This window comes from Salvelinus alpinus, chromosome 6, assembly GCF_045679555.1.
Source record: "Salvelinus alpinus chromosome 6, SLU_Salpinus.1, whole genome shotgun sequence".
Lineage (NCBI taxonomy): Eukaryota > Metazoa > Chordata > Actinopteri > Salmoniformes > Salmonidae > Salvelinus > Salvelinus alpinus.
In genome coordinates this window covers 5,854,658-5,863,141 of record NC_092091.1, presented here as the reverse complement: position 1 = coordinate 5,863,141, position 8,484 = coordinate 5,854,658, and positions in this window count along the sequence as shown.

Sequence of the window (8,484 nt, the reverse complement as noted above, 5' to 3'; positions counted from 1 at the left end):
GGGATCCATGTACCTAGAAAGATCTCATTATCACTAAGAGACCAGCTAAAAGCAGAGATACTGTAGACCAGGGATCCATGTACCTAGAAAGATCTCATTATCACTAAGAGACCAGCTAAAAGCAGAGATACTGTAGACCAGGGATCCATGTACCTAGAAAGATCTCATTATCACTAAGAGACCAGCTAAAAGCAGAGATACTGTAGACCAGGGATCCATGTACCTAGAAAGGTCTCATTATCACTAAGAGACCAGCTAAAAGCAGAGATACTGTAGACCAGTGATCCATGTACCTAGAAAGGTCTCATTATCACTAAGAGACCAGCTAATAGCAGAGATACTGAGGCTAGAGGCCTTAGATATCCTAGACAAAGTAGCAGAGCCTACTGAATGGGTCCACTCACTAGTAATAGTGGAGAAGAAAGACGGCTCTCTCAGACTGTGTATGGATCCAACAGAGATAAACAAGCATGTAAAAAGGGAACACTTCCTGCTGCCTACCAGAGGGGAGATATTCAGGGACATAACAGGGGATAAATACTACTCAAAGCTAGACGCCTCATCAGGGTTTTGTCAGATCAGTCTAGACAAGGAGAGTACAAGGCTTTCTACTTTCAATAGTCCTTCTGGTAGGTTCTCATTTAAATGGCTCCCGTTTGGTCTCACTTCAGCCCCAGAAGTCTTTCATAGGACAGTCCAACAGATATGAGAGAGTGTGCCAGGCACCACAGTGTCCATTAATGACGTGTTAATATGGAGTCAGACTGTTGAAGAACACAACACCAGGTTGAAAGCAGCACTTGATCTAACCAGAGATAACGGACTAAAGATAAAACACAGACAAATGGCAATTCAGAAAGACACAAATCACCTTCTTGGGTGAAAAACTAACATGTGAAGGTGTTCAGATGGACCAGAGCAAAGTGACAGCCATCAAGAACATGCCACCGTCTACCGATCAAGAGGGTGTACAAAGGTTCTAAGATATGGTTAACTATGTGGGTAAATGTGTACCTAGTCTGTCAACTCCCACAAGTCAGATGAGAAGTGTACTGTGTAAAACTACAGAGTGGTGTTGGAACAGTCATCAGCAGAAAGAGTTGGAGCAGCTCAAGGCATTGATCATGAACGCTCCAGTACTGAGGTTCTGTGATGCTCAACACCAACATCTCAGCAGATGCCTCTAAAGCAGGTTTAGGTGCTGTGTTGTTACAGCAGTATGATACTAGGTGGTGTCCAGATGCCTCTAAAGCAGGTTTAGGTGCTGTGTTGTTACAGCAGTATGATACTAGGTGGTGTCCAGATGCCTCTAAAGCAGGTTTAGGTGCTGTGTTGTTACAGCAGTATGATACTAGGTGGTGTCCAGATGCCTCTAAAGCAGGTTTAGGTGCTGTGTTGTTACAGCAGTATGATACTAGGTGGTGTCCAGATGCCTCTAAAGCAGGTTTAGGTGCTGTGTTGTTTCAGCAGTGTGATACTAGGTGGTGTCCAGATGCCTCTAAAGCAGGTTTAGGTGCTGTGTTGTTACAGCAGTATGACACTAGGTGGTGTCCAGATGCCTCTAAAGCAGGTTTAGGTGCTGTGTTGTTACAGCAGTATGATACTAGGTGGTGTCCAGATGCCTCTAAAGCAGGTTTAGGTGCTGTGTTGTTACAGCAGTATGGTGGTGTCCAGATGCCTCTAAAGCAGGTTTAGGTGCTGTGTTGTTACAGCAGTATGATACTAGGTGGTGTCCAGATGCCTCTAAAGCAGGTTTAGGTGCTGTGTTGTTACAGCAGTATGATACTAGGTGGTGTCCAGATGCCTCTAAAGCAGGTTTAGGTGCTGTGTTGTTACAGCAGTATGATACTAGGTGGTGTCCAGATGCCTCTAAAGCAGGTTTAGGTGCTGTGTTGTTACAGCAGTATGATACTAGGTGGTGTCCAGATGCCTCTAAAGCAGGTTTAGGTGCTGTGTTGTTACAGCAGTATGATACTAGGTGGTGTCCAGATGCCTCTAAAGCAGGTTTAGGTGCTCTGTTGTTACAGCAGTATGATACTAGGTGGTGTCCAGATGCCTCTACAGCAGGTTTAGGTGCTGTGTTGTTACAGCAGTATGATACTAGGTGGTGTCCAGATGCCTCTAAAGCAGGTTTAGGTGCTGTGTTGTTACAGCAGTATGATACTAGGTGGTGTCCAGATGCCTCTAAAGCAGGTTTAGGTGCTGTGTTGTTACAGCAGTATGATACTAGGTGGTGTCCAGATGCCTCTAAAGCAGGTTTAGGTGCTGTGTTGTTACAGCAGTATGATACCAGGTGGTGTCCAGATGCCTCTAAAGCAGGTTTAGGTGCTGTGTTGTTACAGCAGTATGATACTAGGTGGTGTCCAGATGCCTCTAAAGCAGGTTTAGGTGCTGTGTTGTTACAGCAGTATGATACTAGGTGGTGTCCAGATGCCTCTAAAGTAGGTTTAGGTGCTGTGTTGTTACAGCAGTATGACACTAGGTGGTGTCCAGATGCCTCTAAAGCAGGTTTAGGTGCTGTGTTGTTACAGCAGTATGATACTAGGTGGTGTCCAGATGCCTCTAAAGCAGGTTTAGGTGCTGTGTTGTTACAGCAGTATGCCACTAGATGGCGCCCAGTCACATATGACTCCAGGGCTCTGACAACTTCTGAGTGGAACTATGATCAGATTGACAAAGAGGCATTGCCACTGTCATATGCATGTGATAAAGTCCATGTGTTTATCTATGGTAAAACAGTGTGGGAGAAACAGATCATAAACCTCTGGTTACTATTGTAAAGAAGGTCTAACATTGTAAAGAAGGTCTAACATAAGAACAGGGATGAGATATCTGTACTGGAGGGAGTTGACCTATACCCTACCATTATGGTCAACACAGGGATGAGATATCTGTACTGGAGGGAATTCTGTTTAAGTGTTCATGAATTACAGAACAACATGCTGATCAAAATACACCAGGACCATCTCGGGATGGAAAAGTCAAAACGACGTACAGAAGCAGTGTTATTCTGGCCCAAGATGAATGGTGATATAGAGCAGACACTCGGAGCCTGTGGAACATGCCAGAAATACAGGTCAAAACAGAGCAAAGAGCCAATGAGGGTTGAGGAAGAAGAGGTATTAGGACCATGGGCCAAAGGAAGACTAGATGTCTGTTCTCTGGAGGGAGAGAACCATGTTCTACTGATGGACTCTCATTACCCAGAAGGCTTTGCTGAAGGACACTACTGCTAGTCAGCTGATAACTCACATTGAGTCATTCTTTGCTCGTCATGGGATCTCAGAGGTAGTCCGTACGGACAACACCTCACAGTTCAGCTGTTCAGCTTTCAGTGATTGTGATCAGCTGTAGGGGTTCAAGTATGTCCCCTCCAGCCCACTGTACCCACAGTCTAATGGGTTAGAGGAGAACGGGGTCAGAACAGTCAAACTACTGGTTAAGAAAGCTCTGGACTCAAAGACAGATCCGTATCTTGTTAAACTAGAGGGCTACTCCACTAAAACCTGGTGTGTCTCCTGCAGAGCTGTTGTTCAACAGGAAACTCCACACTAGGTTGTCCTCCTAGAAACAGAGCAGCAGGACGAGGTGATTCTTAACAAACGGAGAGGAAAGAGGGAACAGAAAAGGTACGTTGACAAAGGGTCCAAGGTGCTCCGTGCACTCAGGCCAAATGATAGGGGTGAAATGCATGATGGGAAAACATGGAGCGTTGAGGCCCGTGTGGTGAAAACAGTGGCAACCAGGTCACATGATGTAATGAAACCTGAGGGAGTTCCATACAGGACAAATAGGAGACACGTGTTCCATGTACCTGAGTGTGAGCAGACAGACAGGCAAGAGCGTGACATTACAGGTCAGACCACGTCAGGCCCAGACACTCCTGTGTCAGACCCACCAGGGCAGCCTGTTGTAATGAGGTCAGGTAGAGAAGCCCAGACACTCCTGTATCAGACCCACCAGGGCAGCCTGTTGTAATGAGGTCAGGTAGAGAAGCCCAGACACTCCTGTATCAGACCCACCAGGGCAGCCTGTTGTAATGAGACGGTCAGGTAGAGAAGCCCAGACACTCCTGTATCAGACCCACCAGGGCAGCCTGTTGTAATGAGACGGTCAGGTAGAGAAGCCCAGACACTCCTGTGTCAGACCCACCAGGGCAGCCTGTTGTAATGAGACGGTCAGGTAGAGAAGCCCAGACACTCCTGTGTCAGACCCACCAGGGCAGCCTGTTGTAATGAGACGGTCAGGTAGAGAAGCCCAGACAGTCCTGTATCAGACCCACCAGGGCAGCCTGTTGTAATGAGACGGTCAGGTAGAGAAGCCCAGACACTCCTGTATCAGACCCACCAGGGCAGCCTGTTGTAATGAGACGGTCAGGTAGAGAAGCCCAGACACTCCTGTATCAGACCCACCAGGGCAGCCTGTTGTAATGAGACGGTCAGGTAGAGAAGCCCAGACACTCCTGTATCAGACCCACCAGGGCAGCCTGTTGTAATGAGACGGTCAGGTAGAGAAGCCCAGACACTCCTGTATCAGACCCACCAGGGCAGCCTGTTGTAATGAGACGGTCAGGTAGAGAAGCCCAGACACTCCTGTATCAGACCCACCAGGGCAGCCTGTTGTAATGAGACGGTCAGGTAGAGAAGCCCAGACACTCCTGTGTCAGACCCACCAGGGCAGCCTGTTGTAATGAGGTCAGGTAGAGAAGCCCAGACACTCCTGTATCAGACCCACCAGGGCAGCCTGTTGTAATGAGGTCAGGTAGAGAAGCCCAGACACTCCTGTATCAGACCCACCAGGGCAGCCTGTTGTAATGAGACGGTCAGGTAGAGAAGCCCAGACACTCCTGTATCAGACCCACCAGGGCAGCCTGTTGTAATGAGACGGTCAGGTAGAGAAGTAAAAGCTCCTCAGAGGCTGATTGAGGAAGTAGAAATGTGTTATTGAAATGCAGTGTTCACTATGCAAAGAAGTGGAACAATGCCTGCCCTCCAGGTATCTACAGCACCCGGTGTCACAGGAAGGCCAAGAAGATGATCAAGGACCTCAGCCACCCAAGCCACGGCCTGTTCACCCTAATACCATCTAGAAGATCATCAAGGACCTCAGCCACCCGAGCCACGGCCTGTTCACCCCGCTACCATCCAGAAGGCGAGGTCAGTACAGGTGCATCAAAGCTGGGACCGAGAGACTAAAAAACAGCTTCTATCTCAAAGACATCAGACTAGTCACCACTAGCTAGCCCCGCCCAGTACCCTGTCCTGAACTTTAGTCACTGTCACTAGACGGCTACCACCCGGTTACTCTACCCTGTCCTGAACTTTAGTCACTGTCACTAGACTGCTACCACCCGGTTACTCTACCCTGTGCTGAACTTTAGTCACTGTCACTAGACGGCTACCACCCGGTTACTCTACCCTGTCCTGAACTTTAGTCACTGTCACTAGACTGCTACCACCCGGTTACTCTACCCTGTCCTGAACTTTAGTCACTGTCACTAGACGGCTACCACCCGGTTACTCTACCCTGTCCTGAACTTTAGTCACTGTCACTAGACGGCTACCACCCGGTTACTCTACCCTGTCCTGAACTTTAGTCACTGTCAATAGACGACTACCACCCGGTTACTCTACCCTGCACCTTAGAGGCTGCTGCCCTGTGTACATAGTCATGGAATCACTGGTCACTTTAATAATGTGTACTGTTTTACCCACTTCATATGTATATACTGTATTCTAGTCAAGGCCTGTCCTATTTAACTACTACTGTCCACTTCATATGTATATACTGTATTCTAGTCCTGGTTCATCCTATATAACTACTACTGTCCACTTCATATGTATATACTGTATTCTAGTCCTGGTTCATCCTATTTAACTACTACTGTCCACTTCATATGTATATACTGTATTCTAGTCAAGGCCTGTCCTATTTAACAACTACTGTCCACTTCATATGTATATACTGTATTCTAGTCCTGGTTCATCCTATTTAACTACTACTGTCCACTTCATATGTATATACTGTATTCTAGTCAAGGCCTGTCCTATTTAACTACTCCTGTCCACTTCATATGTATATACTGTATTCTAGTCAAGGCCTATCCTATTTAACTACTACTGTCCACTTCATATGTATATACTGTATTCTAGTCAAGGCCTGTCCTATTTAACTACTACTGTCCACTTCATATGTATATACTGTATTATAGTCAAGGCCTGTCCTATTTAACTACTCCTGTCCACTTCATATGTATATACTGTATTCTAGTCCTGGTTCATCCTATTTAACTACTACTGTCCACTTCATATGTATATACTGTATTCTAGTCAAGGCCTGTCGTATTTAACTACTACTGTACATATACTATTCTTCAGATATACTACAGATGTACTCCAAATTGTCTCTGCATCACATCACAGTAAACAGTATACAGTATATATATATATATATATATATATCAATGTTTGTCCTAATATATTCTTTTACTTTTTAGATTTGCCCTCTGTGAGCTAGAAACACAAGCATTGTTAGATATTACTACACTGTTGGAGCTAGAAACACAAGCATTGTTAGATATTACTGCACTGTTGGAGCCAGGAACACAAGCATTGTTAGATATTAATACACTGTTGGAGCCAGGAACACAAGCATTGTTAGATATTACTGAACTGTTGGAGCCAGGAACACAAGCATTGTTAGATATTACTGCACTGTTGGAGCCAGGAACACAAGCATTGTTAGATATTACTACACTGTTGGAGCCAGGAACACCAGCAATGTTAGATATTACTGTCACGTTCCTGACCTATTTCTGTTAGTTTGTTGTATGTGTTAGTTGGTCAGGACGTGAGTTTGGGTGGGCATTCTATGTTGTCTGTTTCTATGTTGGTTTAAGGGTTGCCTGGTATGGCTCTCAATTAGAGGCAGGTGTTTGGCGTTCCTCTAATTGAGAGTCATATTTAGGTAGGTTGTTTCACAGTGTTCGTTGTGGGTGGTTGTTACCTGTCTCTGTGTTTGTGTTCTGCACCAGATAGGTCTGTATCGGTTTTTGTCACGTTTGTTATTTTGGTAGTTGTTTGTAGTGTTCACTGTTCTTTAATTAAACATGTTTGCGCTGCATTTTGGTCCTCTCCTTCACCCCTGGAAGAAAACCTTTACAATTACTGCACTGCTGTAGCCAGGAACACAAGCAATGTTAGATATTACTGCACTGCTGTAGCCAGGAACACAAGCATTTCACTACACCTGCAATAGCATCTGATAAATATGTGTATATTAACCATATACCACACCTCCTCAGTCCTTATCCGTGGTGCTGTATATTAACCATATACCACACCTCCTCAGTCCTTATCCGTGGTACTGTATATTAACCATATACCACACCTCCTCAGTCCTTATCCATGGTGCTGTATATTAACCATATACCACACCTCCTCAGTCCTTATCCGTGGTACTGTATATTAACCATATACCACACCTCCTCAGTCCTTATCCATGGTGCTGTATATTAACCATATACCACACCTCCTCAGTCCTTATCCGTGGTACTGTATATTAACCATATACCACACCTCCTCAGTCCTTATCCATGGTGCTGTATATTAACCATATACCACACCTCCTCAGTCCTTATCCGTGGTGCTGTATATTAACCATATACCACACCTCCTCAGTCCTTATCCGTGGTACTGTATATTAACCATATACCACACCTCCTCAGTCCTTATCCTTGGTACTGTATATTAACCATATACCACACCTCCTCAGTCCTTATCCATGGTGCTGTATATTATCCATATACCACACCTCCTCAGTCCTTATCCGTGGTACTGTATATTAACCATATACCACACCTCCTCAGTCCTTATCCGTGGTACTGTATATTAACCATATACCACACCTCCTCAGTCCTTATCCGTGGTGCTGTATATTAACCATATACCACACCTCCTCAGTCCTTATCCGTGGTGCTGTATATTAACCATATACCACACCTCCTCAGTCCTTATCCGTGGTGCTGTATATTAACCATATACCACACCTCCTCAGTCCTTATCCGTGGTACTGTATATTAACCATATACCACACCTCCTCAGTCCTTATCCGTGGTGCTGTATATTAACCATATACCACACCTCCTCAGTCCTTATCCGTGGTACTGTATATTAACCATATAGCACACCTCCTCAGTCCTTATCCATGGTGCTGTATATTAACCATATACCCTTAACCATATACCACACCTCCTCAGTCCTTATCCGTGGTGCTGTATATTAACCATATACCACACCTCCTCAGTCCTTATCCGTGGTGCTGTATATTAACCATATACCACACCTCCTCAGTCCTTATCCGTGGTGCTGTATATTAACCATATACCACACCTCCTCAGTCCTTATCAGTGGTGCTGTATATTAACCATATAGCACACCTCCTCAGTCCTTATCCGTGGTACTGTATATTAACCATATACCACAC